This window comes from Ischnura elegans, chromosome X (assembly GCF_921293095.1).
Source record: "Ischnura elegans chromosome X, ioIscEleg1.1, whole genome shotgun sequence".
Taxonomy (NCBI): Eukaryota; Metazoa; Arthropoda; class Insecta; order Odonata; family Coenagrionidae; genus Ischnura; species Ischnura elegans.
In genome coordinates, this window is record NC_060259.1 from 25,406,198 (window position 1) to 25,419,224 (window position 13,027).

General features: G+C 39.8%; 1 protein-coding gene across 5 annotated transcripts in view; it reads right to left on the reverse strand.

The window, feature by feature from the left end:
* Positions 1 to 13,027, reverse strand: part of LOC124170479 (wiskott-Aldrich syndrome protein family member 3) — a 108,335-nt gene that overhangs the window by 47,340 nt on the left and 47,968 nt on the right. For 3 of the 5 annotated variants that reach the window (XM_046549206.1, XM_046549201.1, XM_046549204.1), the window contains one exon: positions 244 to 416. The gene's annotated coding sequence lies outside the window, so the exon portion shown is untranslated. Of the gene's footprint in view, positions 1 to 243; positions 417 to 512; positions 721 to 3,352; positions 3,470 to 13,027 lie in introns of those variants that run through there. The other 2 variants (XM_046549202.1, XM_046549205.1) reach the window with 2 other exon arrangements.

Here is a 13,027-nt window from a genome sequence, read left to right on the forward strand (position 1 = left end):
TATGTTACGAAGATTGGTTTTTATCATATAAAGCAAAAATTATACTAAAAACAACGTTTCTTCTCCTACTGGACTTCTCAGCCCGAAGTATAAACTTATGCTGGATTATGATTAGACAATACAGAATATACAAAATCAAGAGATGGGGAAAGGGGATCAATAAAAAATCCCTTTCAGAGGTTTTTATTGAGGGAAAACTAGATTCCTACAGAGACGAGAAAACAATGAAAAATTCTTACTCACCAGCTCGAGTGGATGATTATGTACGATTTGCACCGATCCGTTGACACAGGATCAACGAAGTTTCCTTCTTTGTAGAGATTCGTTCCGTCTTGGTACCTTGAGTTGTGATGGGTGAGGACAGAGGTCTAACGCGCAAAGGGGGGTAAACCCCTCATGATTTGGCCGAGGCCCACCTGAGAAAGGAAAAAATACTTGATGATCTGATGCGAACAAAATTACACATTTGAGAAAATGGTGGGGTAAAATTTAAAAATATGGCAAATGCTTACTAGGGTGTGCTCATTACAGTCCGAAGATTTAAGAAGATAGATTGTTGAAGGACATTGAACATGTTTAAAACTTAATTTGTCACGGAAAAAATACAAGCTGTGAGGAAGTGAGACGTCTTCTTATATTTCTTAGGGAATTCCACCCATTAAAAAGTTATTTGAAATTTCAAAAAAGGATAAGTTTCTGAGGAACACCACATATATCTAAGTGTATTCAGAAATGTACACATTACTTTTCCCGCTTGAGCAAGATAACGAAGTCGGGGTTTTTCCGGGGATCGCGTAAAAGTATGCGCAAGTAAGTACCTTCAGCGCTTATCTGTGAAATGGGAAGTCATAAGATTTACGTACTGCCAGGTCCAAGTCGCTAGCGACCACCACTACTGCACCTAATAAGGCACACTGACCGAAGGAAATTGCTGAAATGATCCCCCGTATGAAGTAAAGAATTCTCAAAGGCTTGCCGTCATGGTTTATCAGTTACTTTGTTAGGAGTTCGTTATTAATTTTATAAAGCAAATACATTAATAAAAGCAATAAAACTCTCGAGTTGGAAATATTTTTCGCCCTACACAAAGGCGGTTTTTAGAAGAAAATTACCAAAAATAAATACAGGTGTATATGAAGCAAATTAACGCTGACTAGAAATTCATTCCTGTAGTGAAAACAATTAGCTACCACTTTAAATAGCAGGTCAGGTGCATAATGTGCAGGTACAAAATAAATTAAAGTCCAGTTGATTTGTTCCTTCGCCTTCTAAATTTATTTTCCGGATCTTAGTTTCCATCCCGAGACTAATTTTTGAAAAAAACAAGGAGAGCTCAGAAGCAAACGACTACGAGCCTTTGCGATCAAATTACTTCACGCTAAATCAAAGTAGACCAAGCCTCACGCTAATTTTTCCCTTCTTTACCCTAACTTTGATCTTCGCGTACTGGCACATCACGCAAAGTGCATTCCGTGCATACTATGGTCCATTCAAACCATTTTCCTAGTCTTTACCACTGATTACTTCCGTTAATACTGAATCCTACTACGCAGACGCCATTGAGATCTACCGCTACCTTCTAGTATTATGCTTCAGTCCACCAGTTTCCTTCGAAAGCAAAAGAATCCACAACTAACATTTTAATGTTTTTAAAGCTTTCAGTATACCTAGACCATAAAACAAATATTTTTTGTCCACAGGGAGAAACATTTTACTGAAAAAGGCTAAAGTATAAATTAATAATTAAGTGGAGCGGAAAAACTTTACCATGTAATCAGGTCATATGTCCCCACTAATGTTTACAAGATACACTTGCCAGCCGGTCCCTAAAATAAATTACGCATGCATCGAAGAAAATAAGCTCACACGGCTTCTTATGTGTAGCCATCACAATTAGCCAGTCGCTTGATTAAATCTGCACATTTCATGCTTTCTATAACGTCCATGTTTTCTATGAAAATAAGGGATCACTGAGTCCCCTTGAGTGAGGAGCGATTTACTCTAACATAAGATGATAAAGAGTCACAATAACAACTGCTCTATAAGAGGAAATAAAATTGGAAGAGCTGCACAAAATAGGCATGGAGGCGTGCAACTAAATCGGGACCAAATGAATTCCTGACAATACGAAACTGCAAAGCCATTCGGAAGGGTAGAAACTTAGCTCTACTCTCCCATTCAGACTGAAAGGAAGGTTTACTCCGAAAGGGAAAATAATGGCGGGCGGAGTTTGACAATTGACAATCAGTTGGTAGCGGTGTCCCAAGAACCTGTTGCATTGGTCGCTCATTTTTCAAAACAAGCCATCACGAGCTGCGAAGGCAATAGGTGAGTCGCACATTGGAACATTATCGTAGACGATGAATCTGATGAGGGAATATTAGATGAATCGAAGATAAAGATTAATTGTGACAGGACAAGAATGCACACACCGCAACAGATTATCGTTCGGCAATCAATTTTGTTTGTTTTTTTCAAACTATAAGATGAATTTCCAATAAAAGTTTTCAGTTTCTTAAGAAAAAACATTACTTTTTACAGTCATTCCGCGATACATCGCAAAACACAAGCTGCCCACTCTTTATCATTTTACTCGTCTCAAACATACCCGGTTTTCTATTTAAATAATTTGTTATTATGGTTATCACTCCGTGCGTTGACCTCCTCAAAACGTTTTCTCGGTATTCCAGGTGGCTCATTTAAGGTCGGCATGGAAAATCCTCATTAATTCAATACGGCAGGAAAGAAAGCCGTTCATGACTAAAAGACCTGATCACCCGCGATTTGTTCACCATAAAAAAATGATACTACGTCCATTAGATGTATCTCATCAGGAAAAGGCTTCGGTTAGTGAAAGAATAATACGCAAAGTTCCATGCCAAACAACCGTGAGATAAAAGTTTCACTCATGAGACGGGATATCCCATATGCGTACCAACACTGACATATTTATCCTTCTTACAACCTAAAAAATCTGATGAGCAACATCAGATTTCAGACAGTCGGCTTCCATTAATTCAATATATAGTTGAACTTTTAAAATGATATCATGACACATTTAATCCAAGTAATGTGTGTAGATTGAAATTTGATAGACTATGTTGACACACACAATCTTCGCCATCCAAAGCGACACCAAACACAGCATGGCAATTGCCAGCACTGAACAAAACGACACACTCCTGCAACACACGCACCCAGGGAATGACAGAATCTTCGGCGAATTTATACAGAAAACAAGTTTTGTGCCAGACCAGACCAATTTTCTCGTTCGTATAAAATATTGAAAGCATCCTAGCCAACCATCTACTTCGCCCGCAATACACTCTAGGGAGAAAACTCGTGAACTAACATAGTTCCAAATCCTTGCCGGGTCAAGTGAGGATGTGGGGTCCGTGGCGCAATGTCTCACAATCCTGGCAGCCACCCATTCTCACGCCCCAAGCCCAGAAAACAGCCAAAGGAGCGTCCGCGGAGGAGATCAACGTGACATCAAGTGTCGGAGGAGGCCGGGCGACCGGCGAGGGGCGGGCCGGCGGTGGGGATGGGCGTGGGGGGGATGGGATTGGGGCGGCGGTGGGGGCGGAAGGGGCCGCTTGATCAATACGGCGAGGCGGCGGTGGAGGCGGGGCGCGCTCAGCTCGCTTACCCTAGTCCCGGCGTTGCCCGCACGATCGCAATACCTTCCCGCCGCCGTGGATCCCTGCCCTCGGCTCCTTCCCCAAAAACACCGACCTTACCGAACGACACGGAGCCGGGCATTAATGCTGTTCGAATATGCTGGGCGCTGGGAGGCAGGCCCGATATCCTTAAGAGGGAGGGCAGGAGGAACCTAGCACCCCAAACTTACATGGTAATATTTCCGAAAAAAATACGAAACCCTTAAATTCAAGTACAATGAAAACAAAAACATGAAAGTTTTAATAAATTTTAGTCTAAGAGTACTTAAAATGTTTTCAGAGGCTAATTTAAACAAATTTTCCAACAAAACTTACGGGCTATGGGATATTGGTTTCACTGGGGGCTGTTTCATAGCCCCTAAACCCCTGCCAGTATAGCTGCCCCCCCAACATAAAACTCTAAAATTCGTCCACTCTTGAGAGTGACGGAACACGAGGTCGATCGAAATATGGTTTTCTAAGAGCCAAACTAGGATGCAATTCGGTGCACAAATGCCAATGGAGAGCATGGGGATCGAAGGCTTCGAATCCAAGGAAATTAGGGGATATAAGGACAGGATATTGGAAGAAGATTGCGTTTGCAAAGGCCTTCGTGAATTGGTAAGAGCTGATGAGAGGACCGCCAAGTAATATTTTTAAGGAAAGGCTAGTGAAGAGTCTAATAAGAAGTGTAGCGCTTTGCGGTGCGGGAACGTAGACGCGAAGGCAGTTCAAGAAAATACTGTAGGGGCTCGAGGTCGAGAGAGAGAGTAGACCTTAATCAGCATTTTCTTGCATCTAAAATAAAAAGTTTTAACTCAGGATTATCTTAGGTTTATTTTTTTTAATTGAGACACCGGAATATGTTCTGAGAAAATGCTGACAGAATACATCTCAGCAAACACAGAGGCAAAATTTTTAATTCTGACATGAAGGCAAATGTTAACGAAGATCAACTCTAGAAATTTCGAACTGAAAACTTAAATTTACATCAAGTGATTCGTCTTGAAAAATGACAACAAACCGATCGGTCGAGAGGGATTGATGCGTCCTCTTAAGCTAGAAGTATCCCTCGCACTGAAAAGGCTATCTCCCATGTCTCCTGGACAAGTGCGCGAAAATTTTTCATCGAGACTTCTGTCCGCCCGCATGAATTGGAAGGCAGGGTGGACTGCCCCCGATTCGTAGCTGGCAGGAGGCGGAGGGAAGGCCCCCGCAGAGAAGGGAGGAAGCGTTCACACATGCGGTACTGCCTCGGCCGTATGAAGAGGACCTCGCCGCCAACTAAACTTAAGCCGCTGATACATACTAGGGGTAATCGATTCAACAAATTTACCATTCAAACAAATTGTAAAAGAAACGAACTACTGAATTTAAAAAAAATATTAATTGATGCTTTCCCGGCGAATAAACTGTGGTTAAACTCTTCTCTTGATTCCCATCGGCTTAAATTACCCATACTAGCCATCGTTTCAAGCTCCAACTCAGGGTTCATCCTCAGGGCAGCTGAATGTCGTTTTATTTTTTTATGGTTGCTAAGTTACATTGTTTCAATAAATTTTGTTCATTAAACTATTTTTTTTTAAACTAAGAAGTATGATACCAGTTCTTTTATCGCCGCTATATGCATTTTATTAAAAAAATTATTTCCTCGTGCGACCTTTTGTACAATTAAGTTGTTTAACTGTAATGACGAGAACATTTGGTAAAATGCATCATGAAACGTTGGCTAATATCGATAATTTAACCCGGTGGAAATCCCGATAATAGTTAACCCATACTAAATTTTATCTTTACTTTTCAAAATCGTTAACCACCAAATCGTTTAAGTTATCAATAACGAATGTCAACTAACTGAACAGTTAGTTTTCACTCACTGTCTCCGCACGAAGGTTGCCTCGGATGCGTAAGGCCATATTCCACCCCAGTTTAAGCAGCAGTTGAATGGATATCTCACATTAAGGGCAAGTAGGTTGTTATTTTGCCTGAGCCACCTCTTATTATGAAGGTTTTATTCGGTCGTGTCCAAAGGTTTCGTGCCCAGGACCCTTCCGTTAAGAGCCACATGCTTTAACCACTAAGATACCACGCTTCCTCATCTAATTAATTTCGTTTAAAAAGATACACTAGTTTCTTAAGTTTTTCTGCAGTTTAATCATCTGTCTCCCAATAACGTCGGGAAAAACAGGGATTCAAAAGTAAATAATAAAAGTTTGACTACAATTAATTCAAATCACCAGACTTAAGAAATCTATGTACATATAAATGAAGAAATAATAATTGACACAGATTTTACAATTTTAACTTTGATCAAATACTTATTAGAAAAAGCCTCACTCAACGTTAACAAATTCATTTTTTCCGAGGTCAAGGAAAAACCTGTTAATTATGTCAGTAATATTTCCAACTATGCCAGGATCAAACTTCTACAAAAAAGCGCATGGAATACTCACAGCGAAAAAAAGTACTTTAGGGTTACAACCAGAAGGCTAAAAAAACTTTCATTGTGTGGTAGTTGCCGCTAGAGATCGATCCAATAACCGTCCACATGAAAAGTGGAGGTGATCATGAGTTCATAAAGCAACAGAAGAACGTAGTTACGAGGGACAGGGATTTGACAATTGATGAATTGAAAGAGACAAGAAATTTGTAGACAGTGGGAGCAGAAATGACGGCGGAGGATTTTTTGAACATCAGTCACATGTGTGTAACGGAAGGAGAAAGAAAGAAGTATTTGCCAAGGGAAATGGATACAGCCCATTTGCACAATTCATTGATGACAATAACATTGACTTTATTTTATAGTTTTCAAACCCCTGTAAGAATACTGACTGATGATTTGAGCCCTTTCCTTTAACTTAATTGGATTAATGCCTCAATATTGCAAGCGATTGCGAGCCATTAATTAATGCAAACAAACACTGACAGAAAAACAAGAAAACACTGCAAACCAAGTATAAGAAACACACTGAGAAATGCAACCATTATTATAGCTGAATGGGCGCAATAACAACGGAAACAAGAATTGGTGATATTTTAGAAACAGAAAAATTAGTTGATAGTGCCCCATATCGAGGATTATATGGATTTTATTACCTAAATTGAAGGTAAATCTTAAATTTTAAAGCTTATTGTTTCAAAAATTCTAACCAAGTTTTACCTCAAATACAATAAAACCTAGGCAAAGACTAATACATGCCTCGACTCAACCGTTATAGCTTGGCTTGATCCTACGCTGACACAAAAAGAGCTATACATAAAAGAGTATCACTGGCCAACTGAAACACATCACTTCGCTCCACAGAGTGCAAAAATTCCAAAAGCGATTACTCTGCATTTTCCGTAGGATTCATGACATGTTCATTGAAACACAGCTCTACTCAATCCTTACTAAGATCGATCACTTATTCTCACGTTTAATAAACGAACAAGAGTGGAAGAAAATAGCTGGGTTTGTAAACACGCAAACATTGGCAGTTAAAAAAGTTAGAGTATGGAGACCCTAGAAGTCAATTAAATCTGATATAGCACTTTTTCACTCGCGTCGTCTTTTCTGGAGTACTTGCGAATGAATTGCTCTAAAAGTGTGACGTATGTTCCAAATATGATGCCTATAGGGTGGTGTTGAGTTTTTCATCTGAAATTCTAGCATTCGTAACAAAAATTTTGTCGCTCAGTGGCAAAACATACCCGCCCAATACTGCCCTGCAATAAGTTTTTTTTCCGTCAGCTCAATATGACTTGGAACAATGAGATCAGTTCTATTTTAACTTTGAGTAACAAAATAAGTAGACACACCTGGATGTAAGAGCAGAGGGTACTGGAAAATTCTACAAAGTCGCCTAGTTTCAGAAAACCTGAACTTAAGAAAAGCCATTAAGTTCCAGGACACCGAATAAATGATAATTATTACACCCAATACTCCTCAGGACGATGAGAAGCGCCGACCCACGCCATTCCCGAACTCAATTTCATCTAGAATCACCTAGGCCTAAATTGTTAATGCATCCAATGATAATGACCCGGTCAGTTCTACACCGTAACGATGCCATCATTGAAACAAATTATCCACTAAGGATAGCAACAAAGTTGATGTCTTGTAAGACGAATTGAAGATATGAAGAATAATTTCAACCACGCTTCACCGATTATCGTTACATAAACCTAAAAATGAATCGAGGGAACGCCCATAGGAAATAAAAATGAACAACAACAAGTTACGGTGAAAGAACGTAGAACTTATTTGAAAGCCTGATTGACACATAAGAGCCTAAGAGCAGCAAATAAAGCTATTTTTAATAAACTTCCATTAAAATTCCAGAGATACTTCTATCACTCCAGCTTCGGAATATGGGTAGAAGATCATATGTTCCATTCCTGGCGAAAACAGGAGTTTTTTCCAACGAGATATCATTAAGAGAAAACTGAAGTTTTCATGAACCACAATCTCCGTTCGTTAAAAGTAGCAAAATGCAATGCTTTTTCAAACCGTTCACCACCATCGGCCCTGATAAAATCCCATTACACCATGGAAGTATTATCAACGGGTTCTTCAAAGAAACTATCAAAAGCGCAAATCATAACTTTACATAAAATGATTACTCACTTCGAAAATTGTCACCCAAAACTACTGCGTAATTCTGGAAAAGCCGGTAGAATTCGTAAGGAACGGTGATCACAAAAAAACAGGCTGAAGCGGTAATCGAACCATGCTCCTTGGCTTGCAGCCGATTGGAGGATGGATAACTTCTCATGAGGACCTGTTTATCGATAAACCATCACGGCGTCTCAATAACCTGGAAATTGCAAGTTCGGAAATCCAATGCCTCAACCAGACGAATCATCCACCGTGGCAGCTGGACGAACGTAACCCCACGACATTTGGGCTGAGTTATTCAAGAACCTAACGCGGCGGAGAAAAGCGTTTCACGGGATCATTTTACAGAAAGCGCCTTCAAACATGACCACAAGATAGAAGTGGTTCCGGGAGAAGCTTATCCGCAGAGGAGGCCGGCATCAAAGGACACAGATGGATTTGAATCCTGCATATTGCTCAACACTTAAGACCAGGATTGTCAAATATTAGTAACTAGCAGGCAACCCTACGTTGCTCGGTAAGCATAGTACCCAGAGAAGCGGGAAACCTGAAATTTGGATTTCGTGACGATTTTTGTTCTCTCTTTGATCGTCGCGTGAACTCATACCCCAGCAAAAAGTTCTGCACCGAGAGGATTAAAGTTACGTGTAGAATCCTTTGAGTTCTGTTTTCCCCAATGAGCATGTCAATTGAGTTGTGCTTACCCGGCAGGATGTCCCACCGCAGAAGTTGTATGACGTGACGTAACAAACGGTAATAAGAAAACGACATAAAGGGCGCGTCAACGCAACCAGGAGTAGCACTACGGGGTTTGGGAGCATGAGATGCAACTATCTACTAAGTTAGGTCGCAATCCGTGCAACCATATAGAAACGCAAACAGACATCCTTCTATACATACAATTATAGATAATACGCTGAAGCGTCAAAATGAGAACAGTAATAACATAATTACGAGGGGATGATGCATTAAATAATGTAATTATTCTGTATGCCGAACAACTTATAACACCAACAAACCAAATACTAGACCAAATACAGGGACATTTACTGTTCCATTCAGGCAATAACAGCACTGATAGTGATATAAATAATTAAGATAAAAATCTCATAGCACAAAAGATGATCATATAACGTCTTACGAACTATATAACGGGTTAAAGAAGGAAGCGTATAAAAAAGTGTCGCAGTATAACCCAAATCCAAATTTGGCCTATTGTGAAACATGGGCATGTTCAACAGCGAATTAAGACGACTCATTACTCAAACTCGGTCTTTTTCCGTTAGATTCTACTCGTTTAAAACGAATGCTATCATCTATAATTTTCAGGAATTATAAAGAAGGTTATTGACAACATTTGACTGAATCTCAAATATTAAAATTTTCCCTCTGTATTTTCTTTGATATCATTTCTTTTATATTTTAGGCACCAGCAAATGCTAACAAGTGTTCACTAAATGTATCCAGAAATTTCCAAAATGGTAGCTCAAGTTACGAGTAATATATCACCGAAAAATGCGTGGCGTTAGTACTATACCACAGAGAAGATTGCGTAAGAAACTTTGAACAATATGCTTCCTGACTGTTTTCGGTGGAGGCTCTGCATCACGAGAAGAGCCCGGTCGCTTCCGTCGGCACGATAAGGAATGGTGTAACAGATTCACTCAAGTCCGTTATCAAAAAGGAGTGAGAGACATGGCTTCCTCTGCGGTCCTCACTTCAGACGGAAGCGGATTTGAGAGCGACAAGGAAGGCGGTGCACGCCGAGGACAGGAGCGCGAAGGTGATGAAGCGCAGTTGGGCGTGAGAACCTCGTGTTCCCCACACCACACAACTTAACGGCAAGACTCCTCAGGGTCAGCGCACTTCCTCATTCCCACGCGAGTCGCAGCAAATCGATGGACGGAAGGAAGTTGGCATTTGCCACTCACTCCGTGCCTTAGCAGTCAAAAGAGCAACATTTTTCAATGTTGAATGAAAGCTCTTTTGCAGATTCCCCTAAAAAATTTCTTTAAGACACGACTCGTTTCGACGTTGTTATCACATCTCACCTGAAACAACCATGTTTATTAATCTATGTTTTTAATTTGCAATAAATAATAATTAACTAGCAATCACTTTTTAGCCGATTTCCGCACTTTATCCGAGAAAACTATCCCGAGAAACGAAGCATCCGTCATTTTCACGAGAAAATTTCAAAATAAGCTTATCTAACTGTTTACACTCGATCGACCTACGATGACAAATGTTAGACTTGATAAAGATAAATTCCATAGTGTCGCGCGAAACGTAATGGAACTCCTTCCTCATTCACATCCTTTCCTTCCTGATTTCAGGAAGGAAAAGAAATGGTAGGTTCCACAATTATTTATTGATGCGACCGGTTTCGATTGAAAGTATCATTATCATACCATACTCAGGCGTCATAAGCCGAAACATATACCATATTGATTTTAATGAAGCGTGGAATCATAACCAAGTACTCATTCATTCATTGAGAACAGTTCCAAGAAAGAAAACCTTCTCAACGCAGCCAGCTCAAGAGTCGGCACGGGATTGCAAATTACGTGGAGTATAGAAGATGTAGTAAAAGGCGCCGACCTACTTGGAGGAGCAACGGTATCGGAGCATTTAGCTTATAGTTTTCCTCTTAGTTCTTTAATATCCCCCGTTAATTTTTTAACTTTACTATCCCGTTAACTTTACTATCCGTAATTTTGAAAATTCAATTGCTAAACTTAATCCAAGGCAAAAGCGACAGCAGCTCTAAAATCGACGAGAGAACGATGACTTCCCAGTCTCAGCAAAGGAATTTCATGGAAAATGAAAGTATTTTGAAAAAAATCAAAGTCATGCCGCGAGCTGCGGCAACACTGCGCGATAGCGGTTTCAAGGGAACATCATAGAGGAGTGGCTGATGGCGATAAAGAGCATGGAAAACGCCATGAATGATGGTGAAAAATATCACGAGACACAAGAACTCCTTACCTCTACACGAGTGCCCATGAGTTATTTAGATCTGCAGTAATTACGCAGGCCAATAAATGTAATAAAAATACTACCATAATCTGGTGACATTTGAGCGAACAAAATATGAGAATTAAAAATATATATTCCGGCCACACTTTGCGAAAATTATTATGTAATTTATGACACATTAGAACAAATATAAACCATGAATGCAGATTTACTTCCAATCTCGTAATTGTCTCACTAATATTCTAGGGGTGACTTGCGTCTTTATGTTAAAATAGGCGATGTTTTTCTTCCTTGCCAGAGACTTTTCAACGCAGATAAGAGTCCGGAATTCGCTAATTTAAAAAAAGAAGAAACTCCTGGGTATAGTTAATATTGATGGAAAAAGGAAATACAGTAATATCCTCCAAACGCATTGACAATGGACATTTAAAATTAACTTTTTCATAGGTGCCCAACTTCGGTTCAATTTAACAGGTTATCAAAATGACCCCTGTTTTCGGCAATAATTGTTATTTCCAAAGTTTTCGAAATGACCTTGTATATGGACAAAAGAATTTTCCAATTTTGTGTTTCCAGAAAGAGAAAATTAATATTCAATTTTGTGTTAACAACATCTTTATTAATGATCTCCAAGAATAAAATACTGTCCAGGACTTCAATTAAATAAAACCTCTTGATATGGAACGGCCCATGGGCAACCTTAGCCATTTAAAAAATGTCGGCAAAAAACATATGATCTACGTGAGAAATAAACGTTTTTGACTTATAAATTATTCACTAGAGCACTACTAATCAATTCCGCAGCACTTCCAACTACTGGTCGGAATGGATATTCTCTAAGAAGAAGAATCTCTTGAAAGAAAAGAATTGACCGTGTATTATGGAGTCAACCATAGGTTTCTTTTTGTCAGAGCAGGCGAGGATGAAAAAAGCTGTTCCCTTCACTCTATACTCGATGTGATTAATGTGAAGTTAACGAAGCCCTAACCAATGGCATTAAAACCTTCAGGCGGTAGAAGGTCATATGCGTCCTGATGACCCAAGAGCTGAGGAGGCTATGATAATTCCTTTGGCTAGCGTCTTCCATGCCAAATAGGTCGAACGGCGAGACAAACGACAATCCACACAGCTCTTGAAGACTAGCAAAGACGACAGACAGGATTGTCATCCCACGAGATTGGCGACGATTCATCACTCATTATGAGAGTATTGAAGGAAAAAACTGTGGACTAGCCAGTTGCTCACCTTTACGGAGTAACCAAGGCACAATTAATCGGGAAATGCGAGATTAAATGCGAAATCGGGAGATCCGGGTTCGGATTCTGATTAAAGCAAATGATTTTTCTTCGATGAAATTTTCGCACTCAAGAAGAGGGAAACCAGAAAAAATTGACTAGAGGAAATATGACAGCAGTCACGTAAAAGCGACTTATACCGCAAAAAGTGAAGAGGTTTATTTCGAAAGGATTTAGATCTAAATCCAAAAATAGGTTCATATGCAGACTGGTAGGATTCCAGGAATTCGGAACGAAGAGCAGGATGACTCATCGGTAAAGAGCGACAGTTGCAAAAACGGCATCGTTCTGATATTCCACTAGGGTGACAAAGATGAGTTACACCGTTATAATGAATGTTTACGATAGTGTCTTAGCACTCGCGAGGAAAAGTTATGAATTCGATAGATTATAACACCTCGAATAAAAATTCGGTTAACTATGGCATGTTTCCCCGTGAAATTCAGATTGCACTACCGATAGTGTTGCGAGTGACGACTTCTGCAAACCCGTTTACA